The sequence below is a fragment of the Eurosta solidaginis genome, chromosome 3, assembly GCF_040869045.1.
Source record: "Eurosta solidaginis isolate ZX-2024a chromosome 3, ASM4086904v1, whole genome shotgun sequence".
Lineage (NCBI taxonomy): Eukaryota > Metazoa > Arthropoda > Insecta > Diptera > Tephritidae > Eurosta > Eurosta solidaginis.
Genome location: NC_090321.1, coordinates 261774031 through 261784225, shown reverse-complemented (window position 1 = coordinate 261784225; position 10195 = coordinate 261774031).

The following is a 10195-nucleotide window of genomic DNA, read 5'->3' as shown; positions in this document are numbered from 1 at the left end:
AATTTTTATTCGGATAGTACTATCCTGATAGTACTATCCGGATAGTGCGCACTATCCGGATACTTGGAATAGTAAAATAAAAGACATTGCGTTTATGTTACGCTCATCGCTTGTGCAGATGAGCATGCATATATATTTATACGTACATATATTTATGTGTGTATAGATGCATATATGCAAGTTAGCACCAACTAAGTCAACATTCGAGCTGACGCTAACGTAAAGAGCTTAGTCAGCAATACGCAAGTTGATGGCTCAAAATACTTAATAATAATTTTGAAGCAAACAGGAAAAGGCCCAGACGCCTGATCAGCAAAAACACAAATATTGTGAACGACATCCGGAATTGAATTGGGAACAACATCCGCCATGCGCCGAACGAAATAATGCTGGCACAGGTAGAATTAAGTTATATTTAAAACTAATTTACCATTTTTAAGTCAGTCAGTTGTAAGCAGTTAGTTGTAAGCAGTTAGTTGTAAACGTTTAGTTTTAATTAGTGAGTAACAAAGTAAGGTCTTACGACCAATAATTAAATTAGTGAATAAATAATAATAAAGGTCTTGAGACCCAAAAAAATTATTTTTTTAGTATCCTTAACAAAGGATGCAATAATTGGCGCCCGAGCTAAAAGGCTTGGCCTGGTAAAGTTATAGTGTTGTAAAATCGGTATAAAGCTTAATAAAGTGCCGCGAAGGAAACTGTTATCAAAAAATTCCAAAAGTGCCACCAGTATAGCATTAACTTTCAAAAAAAGTGCCACAATACAAAAAGTGCCACAACAGAAAGAAAACCGGTAGAAAAAAAACTTTCAATAAGTACCACAAATAATAAAGTGCTACGAAAGAAAAACTATTCCAGTTTATATTACTATAAGAAGAGGCGTGAAAGGGGTAGTGAAAACTTACAAACTTCCCGGACGCCCCAACGATACCAGCCAAGGAGCCACCCCCAGCAACAAGGTATAAGCCAGTGTACCACGAGTACCGCCAGGAAAAGGAAAAAATATACACTTATCGAGATGGAGCTGAAATTAATGTAAGAAAATATTTATATATTTAAGAAAAATATTTAAAACAAAAAATTCAAATCTACTAAATTTTGAAATTTCATCTTAAAAACGCATATTTGAAAAATTTAGAAAGTAATGAGCGAAAAAAAAAAATTTTTTTAAGGAAAAAGAAAAATATTGAAAAATAAGTAAATTTCAAAAAGATTTATAGGAATTAAAAATTATAAAAAATAAGAGAAGTAAATTACTACATAAAAATTACAATTACGAAATTCGAATACTTATTGTGGAAGTCAAAAATTTAAATAATTTAGAATTTAATAACTTAGATATTTCATTTTAAAAGTGAAAGTGCGGAAATAAAAAAAAAAAAAAAAAAAAGAAAAAATTTAGGAAAATCCTTTTCAAGACAATCGTAATTTTTTTTTGTGATTTAAGAAGTCCAGAAAATCAAATCCCTTACCGAAAGAAAAAAATCAAAAATTCCTTACAATGTCGAACCCAAACAATTTGATTAGACCCTCAATGCTTGGAGCTAACCCTCCTGCTGCACCACCAGCACCGCCAAGCGCTAATAACCAAATTTCACCAGACTTGGCCAATATGATAAAAAGCATGATATCCCTAGCCATAGAGGCAAGCGTGCCTAATATAGTACAGAGTGTCCTTAACAACACAACAAATCCCATCATAACTGATCAAACTATAGACGCCCAATTCCAAAATAATATGAGTGAAATGGATAAGATTCCAGATGTTGTACGTTCATTAAGAGAATTCTCAGGAAATGCCTCAGAGTTTAGCTCCTGGAAAAAGAGTGTTGAAAGAATTTTGAGAATTTATGAACCATCAAAGGGCACACCTAGATATTTCGGCATTTTGAATGTTATTAGGAATAAGATAATTGGAAAGGCAGACATAGCTTTAGAATCATACAACACCCCTTTAGATTGGACAGCAATTTCCCGCTGTCTAACTACCCACTACGCCGACAAACGAGACATAGGCACTTTAGAGTACCAAATGACATCTCTCATACAAGGACGAATGTCCATTAATGAGTTCTACCAGAAGGTATACGGACACCTATCACTACTTTTAAATAAAATAGGCTGTATGGAGATAGGTGAAGAAGCAGTTCACCTGTTAACTGAGAATTACCGAGCTAAGGCCCTCGACACCTTCGTCAGAGGACTTTCGGGTGATCTCCCCAGGTTACTTGGCATAAAGGAACCAAAGAGTTTGCCAGAAGCCTTACACCTTTGTCTGAAGCTCGAAAACCAAAACTTCAGGGCATACCACGCGAACAACCAGATGTCTAACTCCCGTCAACAAAGCTTTAATTCTCCGAATCCACGACAGCAGCACTTCACGGTAAAATACCCCCAGCCGCAATCTTACCAACAACTCCAACCACAATCAAGGTTTTATCCCGAACTAGCACACCTACCTCAACCCATATCAAATCCCATTCCACAAAACTATCATCAACAAAATTTGAATCCTCCCAACTATCAGCTATACGCCAACCAAAACCCAAACCAGGTAAATAGATACCAACCACAAAACCCTTTTAACCAACAACACCACGCTCCTCCAAGACCACCTAAACCACCTCAACCCATGGACGTAGACGAAAGCGTCAGGACAAGAGCGGTAAATTATATGAACCGCCCTAAAGCTCAAGAAATGGGCAAACGGCCACCTAATACATCAATGATAAACCATCCCCCTATCAAAGTTCAAAGGAACTTTCACATAAACACCGACGGAGCGACGGATAGCCAACACTACCATAACCAACACTACCATGACCAATACTACCAAGACCAATACTACGAAGATCCAAACGACCACAATCAGAACACAACCTTTAACAACGAAAAGGAAGAACCGCAGGATCTGAGTGATGTACATTTTTTAGATTGAACAGCTCTTCGTTACCCTACTTTAGATGCAGGACGAAGAGCGGCGAAATTTTAAACATTTTAGTGGACACTGGATCTAACAAAAATTATATCCAGTCCAGCTTAGTAACAAAATCAATAGAAAGCGACAACCCCTTTTTTGCAAATTCTGTCGGGGGAAAAATCAAAATTACCCACCACACATATCTCAACCTCTTCAACTTAGAAAACTACATGCTTAAATTCTTCTTGCTACCCACTCTCAAAACCTTTCATGCAATACTAGGCAATGACAGCCTAAAGGAACTCTCAGCGGTCATACATACGAAAGAAAATTTTATGGTTATAGCAAACATAAAAAAAATCTTTTTAAGACAATACAGTGTACAAAATGTTAACACAATACAAATTCGGGACCAACACATGACCACGGAAGAAAAAAACGAAATTAGACAATTAGCACAGAAACACCGTAATTTATTTTCAGAGCCAAACGAAAAATTAACTTATACAACAAAAGTAGTTGCCGAAATTTGCACAAATTCTGACACACCAATCTACTCAAAATCATACCCATATCCCATGAGCCTTAAGCAGGAAGTTGAAACTCAGGTAAACAAACTGCTAGAGGACGGAATAATACGCAAATCAAGATCCCCATACAACTCACCCGTCTGGGTCGTGCCTAAAAAGGACGATGCCTCAGGGGAAAAAAAATTTCGAATGGTCATTGATTACAGGAAACTTAATCAAGTAACAATCGCAGATAGGTACCCAATACCCGAGATAAACGAGGTACTTTCCCAATTAGGAAAGAATCGAATTTTCTCAGTAATTGACTTAAAAAGCGGTTTCCATCAAATTCCTCTTAAGGAATCTGACGTGGAAAAAACAGCTTTTTCAGTGAACAACGGAAAATACGAGTTCACGAGACTTCCTTTTGGCTTAAAGAACGCCCCTGCCATCTTTCAACGGACACTGGACGACATACTTAGGGAACACATAGGTAGAATTTGCTATGTATACATAGACGATATAATTATATTTAGCGAGGACGAAAAAACGCACGCTGAACATATTGACACAATTTTCGAAACTCTAAACAAGGCAAACATGAAAGTCCAGATTGACAAATGCGACTTTTTCAAAAAGAAAGTCGAATTCCTGGGATTTGTCGTCTCTTCTGACGGAATCTCTACAAACCCAGCCAAAGTACAATCAATAACAGACTTCCCCTACCCCAAAACAATTAAAGACTTACGCTCATTCTTGGGTTTATCCGGATATTATAGAAGATTCATCCAAGATTATGCGAAATTAGCAAAACCACTGACATCCCTACTTCGAGGAGAGGAAGGAAGAATGTCTAAAAGCAGTTCAAGGAAAATTCTAATAAATTTGAATGAAAAAGCAAAAGAAACATTCAATAAAATTAAAGCCACCCTCACATCCAAAGATGTTATCCTACAATACCCCGATTACAGTAAAGGTTTCGACTTAACTACAGATGCCTCACAATATGCCATAGGCGCAGTTTTGGAACAGAATGGCAAACCGATCACATTTATTTCAAGAACATTAAACAAAGCTGAAGAAAATTATGCAGTAAATGAAAAGGAAATGCTTGCAATAATTTGGGCTTTAAATTCCTTCAGAAATTACCTATACGGCACAGCAAAAGTTATTATACACACTGACCATCAGCCACTCAACTATGCCTTAAGCAATAAGAACACTAACTCTAAATTGAAACGATGGAAAGCAATACTAGAGGAATATAACTATGAAATACAATATAAACCAGGAAAGGCTAATGTAGTTGCAGATACATTATCAAGGCCATTTGAGTTAAATTCTTTATCAGTCGCGACGCACTCAGACGAGAGTTCATCGCACAACCTAATCCCAGCAGTAGAAGGACCCATAAATGCCTTCAAAAACCAAATTTGGATCTCGCTAGGAGATGAAGACAGCTATCAGTTTAAAATACCATTCCCGATCTATCATAGACACTTAATTTGTAAACCCCAATTTTCAACCGACGATTTAACAGCACTACTAAAACGTTACCTAAATCCTTCAGTGATAAACGGCTTATTTACCTCTGAAGAAATAATTGGAAAAATTCAGGAAATCTATCCCCTTCATTTTTCCAATTACAAAATTCGCTATACCCAAACAAAAGTACAAGATTTAGTAAACGAGGATGTTCAAAATGAGGAAATATTAAAAGAACACACACGAGCACAAAGAAACAGGGATGAAAACAAAAAACAACTAATACAAAAATATTACTTCCCAAAAATGACAGCAAGAATAGAAAATATAATTAAACAGTGCAAAGTTTGTAAAGAAAATAAATATGACCGTCACCCTAATAAACCACATCTACTTAAAACCCCAATTCCACAGTACCCTGGCGAAATAGTTCACATAGATATCTATAATACGGAGAAACGCCTGGTACTAACAGCAGTAGATAAATTTTCTAAATATGCCCAGGTAAGAATAATACAGTCAAAGGCAATAGAAGATATCAGAGAACCTTTGCGACAAATACTCTTCGCATTTGGTGTACCTAAGACAATAGTTATCGACAATGAAAAGTCCCTAAACTCACTATCCATACAATTCATGGTAGAAGATCAACTTGGAATTAAAATCTTTAAAACACCCCCATACGCAAGCACAGTTAATGGTCAAGTGGAAAGGTTTCATTCCACCTTATCGGAAATTATGCGTTGCCTCCAAACAGAACGCACCCATCGTTCATTTCAAGAACTATTAGATAGATGCACATATGAATATAATTACTCCATACACTCAGCAACAGGAAAACGACCTATAGAAACATTTTTCGGTAGACGAGTCTCGATAGACCCAGAACAATACGAGAATTCAAGGCGAGAAAACATAGAAACCCTTCGGAAAAGACAAGAAAAGGATTTAGAAATCCATAATAAAACACGGAAACCCATTAAGATATACACTTCTGGTGACATAATTTATGTTAGGATTAATAAAAGAATAGGATCAAAACTCACTGCTAGATATAGGAAGGAAATTGTGAAAGAAGATAAATCTAGTGTAGTAATTACTGAAAAAGGAAGAATAGTACATAAGAGTAACATTAAGACTTAATATGATTTTAGTAAAATAAGAAACTCCCCCTTCAAAATTCTCTCTTACAGACTTCTCGTGCACCTAGTGTACGCGGACTTTAAAATAATAGATTATTCCAACTCTCAACTTGCAACATTTAATACGGGACAAACCAAAATTCAAACAGGAACTTACAAAATTATACATAAAATAGATCTGGACGTATGCCAAAAGACACTAAATGAACTTAGCCATACCATTAGGACACAAATCAATGAAGGAAACCCCCTCTTGCCCATTCTCAATAATGAATTAAGATCAATACAAGATTATTTGAATAGACTTAAACCAAGGAAATTTAAAAGAGCAATTAATGAACTAGGAACCATCTGGAAGTGGATCGCAGGAAATCCCGACCACGACGACCAAGTCATCTTAGAAAATGAAATAAATAATATAGTTGAAAATAATAACCAGCAAGTGGTAATTAATAAAGTAATTTTTGATAAAATAAATGAAATTACAGCAATTTCTAATAAAATCGCGAAATCCATACAAACGAATGAACACACTCAACATAATTTTGCTACTGAAATGAAATATAAGTTAAAAATTATAAAAGAAGAAATAATTAATATAGACTATGCGATACATTGGGCTAAGGCCGGCATAGTCAACTCCTATATATTTTCAAATGAAGAAATTATGTTAATTAAATCAACATATGAAAAAAACAATTTTACCCTAAGTAGTATAGAAGAATCACTAGAAATCGCAAGCGTAAAAATTGCAACAAACGATAAAATGTTATTTTACATAATAGGATTACCAATAACAAATGAAGACATTTGTGAGTCAATTTTGATAAAACCTATAAAGATAGGAAAATTTATTAATAAAGTCCCTTACGAGGACATTGTAACATGTAATAATAACGTAGTATATGGAATTGAATCTAAATGTAAAGAAAACAATAATGTAAGAATATGTAACCGTAAGGCTATAGTAGACATTAGCAACACTACCTGTGTCCCACCTCTACTGAGAAGCAAGCCAGCTGAATGCGTTTTTGTTAATAACCAGCACATCCCAACCGTAGAAAGCATCACTCCTGGCATCCTACTACTAAATCAATACAACGGCACTATAGATATCGACAACCAAAAAGTAAACCTGACAGGGTCATACGCAATACAGTACCATAATTCCACAGTTCGTATCAATAAACAGATATATTCTTTTAACGAACTACTAACCAGCAAACCACTACCTGCAATTCTCCAGTCAAATGTCCCATCAAAGCAAGAAGAAGAAATCCTAAGTTTGGAAATGATGAAGGAACTCCATATAAATAACACAAATCGTATAAATTCATTGCGCACAAAACACAAAGCAGCCATAATCACAAATTTTTCTCTAATAATCATGATAATAATCTGCCTAGGAGGACTCATATTCGCACCAGTAATAAGAAGACATTTTACAAAGGAACCAGAAGAGCTATCAAGCTACAAAGTAAGCATCCAGGTAAACGATAACAAGGAACCTGTAGCATCCGAAATACCTACCTTAACAAACGAGGACGTTCGTTTTTGGGGTGGAGGAGTTAGCACCAACTAAGTCAACATTCGAGCTGACGCTAACGTAAAGAGCTTAGTCAGCAATACGCAAGTTGATGGCTCAAAATACTTAATAATAATTTTGAAGCAAACAGGAAAAGGCCCAGACGCCTGATCAGCAAAAACACAAATATTGTGAACGACATCCGGAATTGAATTGGGAACAACATCCGCCATGCGCCGAACGAAATAATGCTGGCACAGGTAGAATTAAGTTATATTTAGAACTAATTTACCATTTTTAAGTCAGTCAGTTGTAAGCAGTTAGTTGTAAGCAGTTAGTTGTAAACGTTTAGTTTTAATTAGTGAGTAACAAAGTAAGGTCTTACGACCAATAATTAAATTAGTGAATAAATAATAATAAAGGTTTTGAGACCCAAAAAAATTATTTTTTTAGTATCCTTAACAAAGGATACAATAATTTGCATATATTTTTGTTTGTTTGGGGTTGCTTTGTTAATATTCATTTATTTGGTTACATATATTTACGTAACCAAAGTTGTGCTTGAGGCTTAAGCTAGAAATAGTTATCGGGGTCGTTTACAACTGTACTGATCATAGAACTTTGTTTATTAGTAAACAGGTGTGGAAATGGTAATATGGTAGGGATTTTTGTTTCCCATATACATACATATATACATATGTATGTATGTAAGTTGAATGGAAAATGTTTGTTTTGATATCGTTTGGTTTGTATAAACATCTAATTGGTCGCCATTAAAAAAATAAGTTTACATGTCATTGTCAACATTTTTTGCGAAGTCTGATGGATCAAAAGTTATTTAAGGTCAATGTTAACTTAATGAAAACTTTTGAAAAAATTTCCTAAAATAAAGTTTGAAGCAATCAATTTTAAACGTAACAAAATTCTAGTGGAATTAGTGACTAGTTTCAAAAACGGCTGTCTGTCTGTTTTTGCCGCTCCTTAAAATTTTGATTGTCCTTGAACGCGTTAAACGCTGTAATATAAATACCCAAATGTGCATATAAGCATATTCTAACATATGTACATGTTGTATTCTTGCAGATTCCTTTGAAATTAGATTCATATACAAGTGTATGTATGTGTATGTATATGTATTCAAGAAAATGCGCAAAGGGTGATATGAAATAAGAATCCCACCTACTTTTACGGTTAGTGTGGGTATTATGTTTATTTTTTTATTTAATTTTGTTGATGCTTGGACTAGCTGAGTATTTTTGCTTGCGAATGAAATTCTTTTCTTTTAAATCTTTTGGTTGTTGCAATACTTGTATGTGGGCATACTCGTGTATTCTACCTGCTACTGACTGACCTAACTACTGCTACTGACTGATCACAGTCCTACAACCATAAATACATACGTGTAGGTAATTCTAAAATAAATTTGCATATACATAGATGGAAATATTCAGGCAAACTTTTCCTTCGGTTTTTAGTTGTGGATTTTTAATCGATTATGTATATGTTCTTTGTCTTTCTTTAAATGCCGCGCTTGGAAATTTCGTTAACAATAAATATTAACCAGCATTGTCCTTTTATATCCTGCATCGCATTGTTTATATGTACATAAGTATGTACGTATTTCATCGAATAGAATAGAAAACTTTAACTGCTACTGACTGACCTAACTACGAACGTTACAGCAGATCGCTTAAAAAAAAGATGCGTAAAGTAAAAGAGTTTTACACCTCAAGCAAGAACGTTCTGTTGATCCAAGCATAAATCAAGACATTTAAAAAATTACAATGCCCAGAAGCAAAGTTTGGCAACATTTTACAATCGTGGAAAACACTGGTGAAGCCGCCTGCAATTATTGTAATGCTGTGCTAAAACACATGGGATCCACTACTTGTTTATGGAACCATTATAACTTCAAGCACAAACTCAGTTATGGAGTTGATTATCAGCAAGCAACTTCAAGCAGCAATGCTACTGATGATTTTAGAGAAATTTTGCCACCAAACCGGAAACGGCAGTCACGAGTTAGTACATCAATCAGCAATTCCTGCAATATCAGTCAAGACCGGCAGGAACTGTTAACACAGGCGTTAACAAAAATGTTGACATTGGATATGCTGCCGACGTCGTTTGTTGAAAATGAAGGATTTAGGTCCTTAATGAGTACTTTGGAGCCAAGCTACAAAGTTCCTTGTCGGAAAACTATTCGGAAACGAATTGAAGCTCTGTACTTTGACGAATTAGCCAAAGCTAAAGATGTCATTGGCAAGGTTAATGCATATATAGCCCTAACCACAGATGGTTGGACTTCAAGGGCGTTAGATTCCTACGTCACAATAACAGGTTAGTTGTGTACAATATATCTATTTATGGTTGGCTTGCGGCCAGTCTAATGTAAATAATTTTTTTCATACGTGGGATTTTTTCGAGCGTTCTAAGAGTTATGGCAAAAAATAATTTCTTAAAATAAAATTTTTTATATTGTAATTGAAAAACTCGTTTGGAAAAATAAAAATTTATATTATATATACATTTTTTTTATAAAAATATTTGTCTGTAGCGCATTATTTTGATTCTGATTGGATCCTACATTCAATGAATTTGAAAACAGATG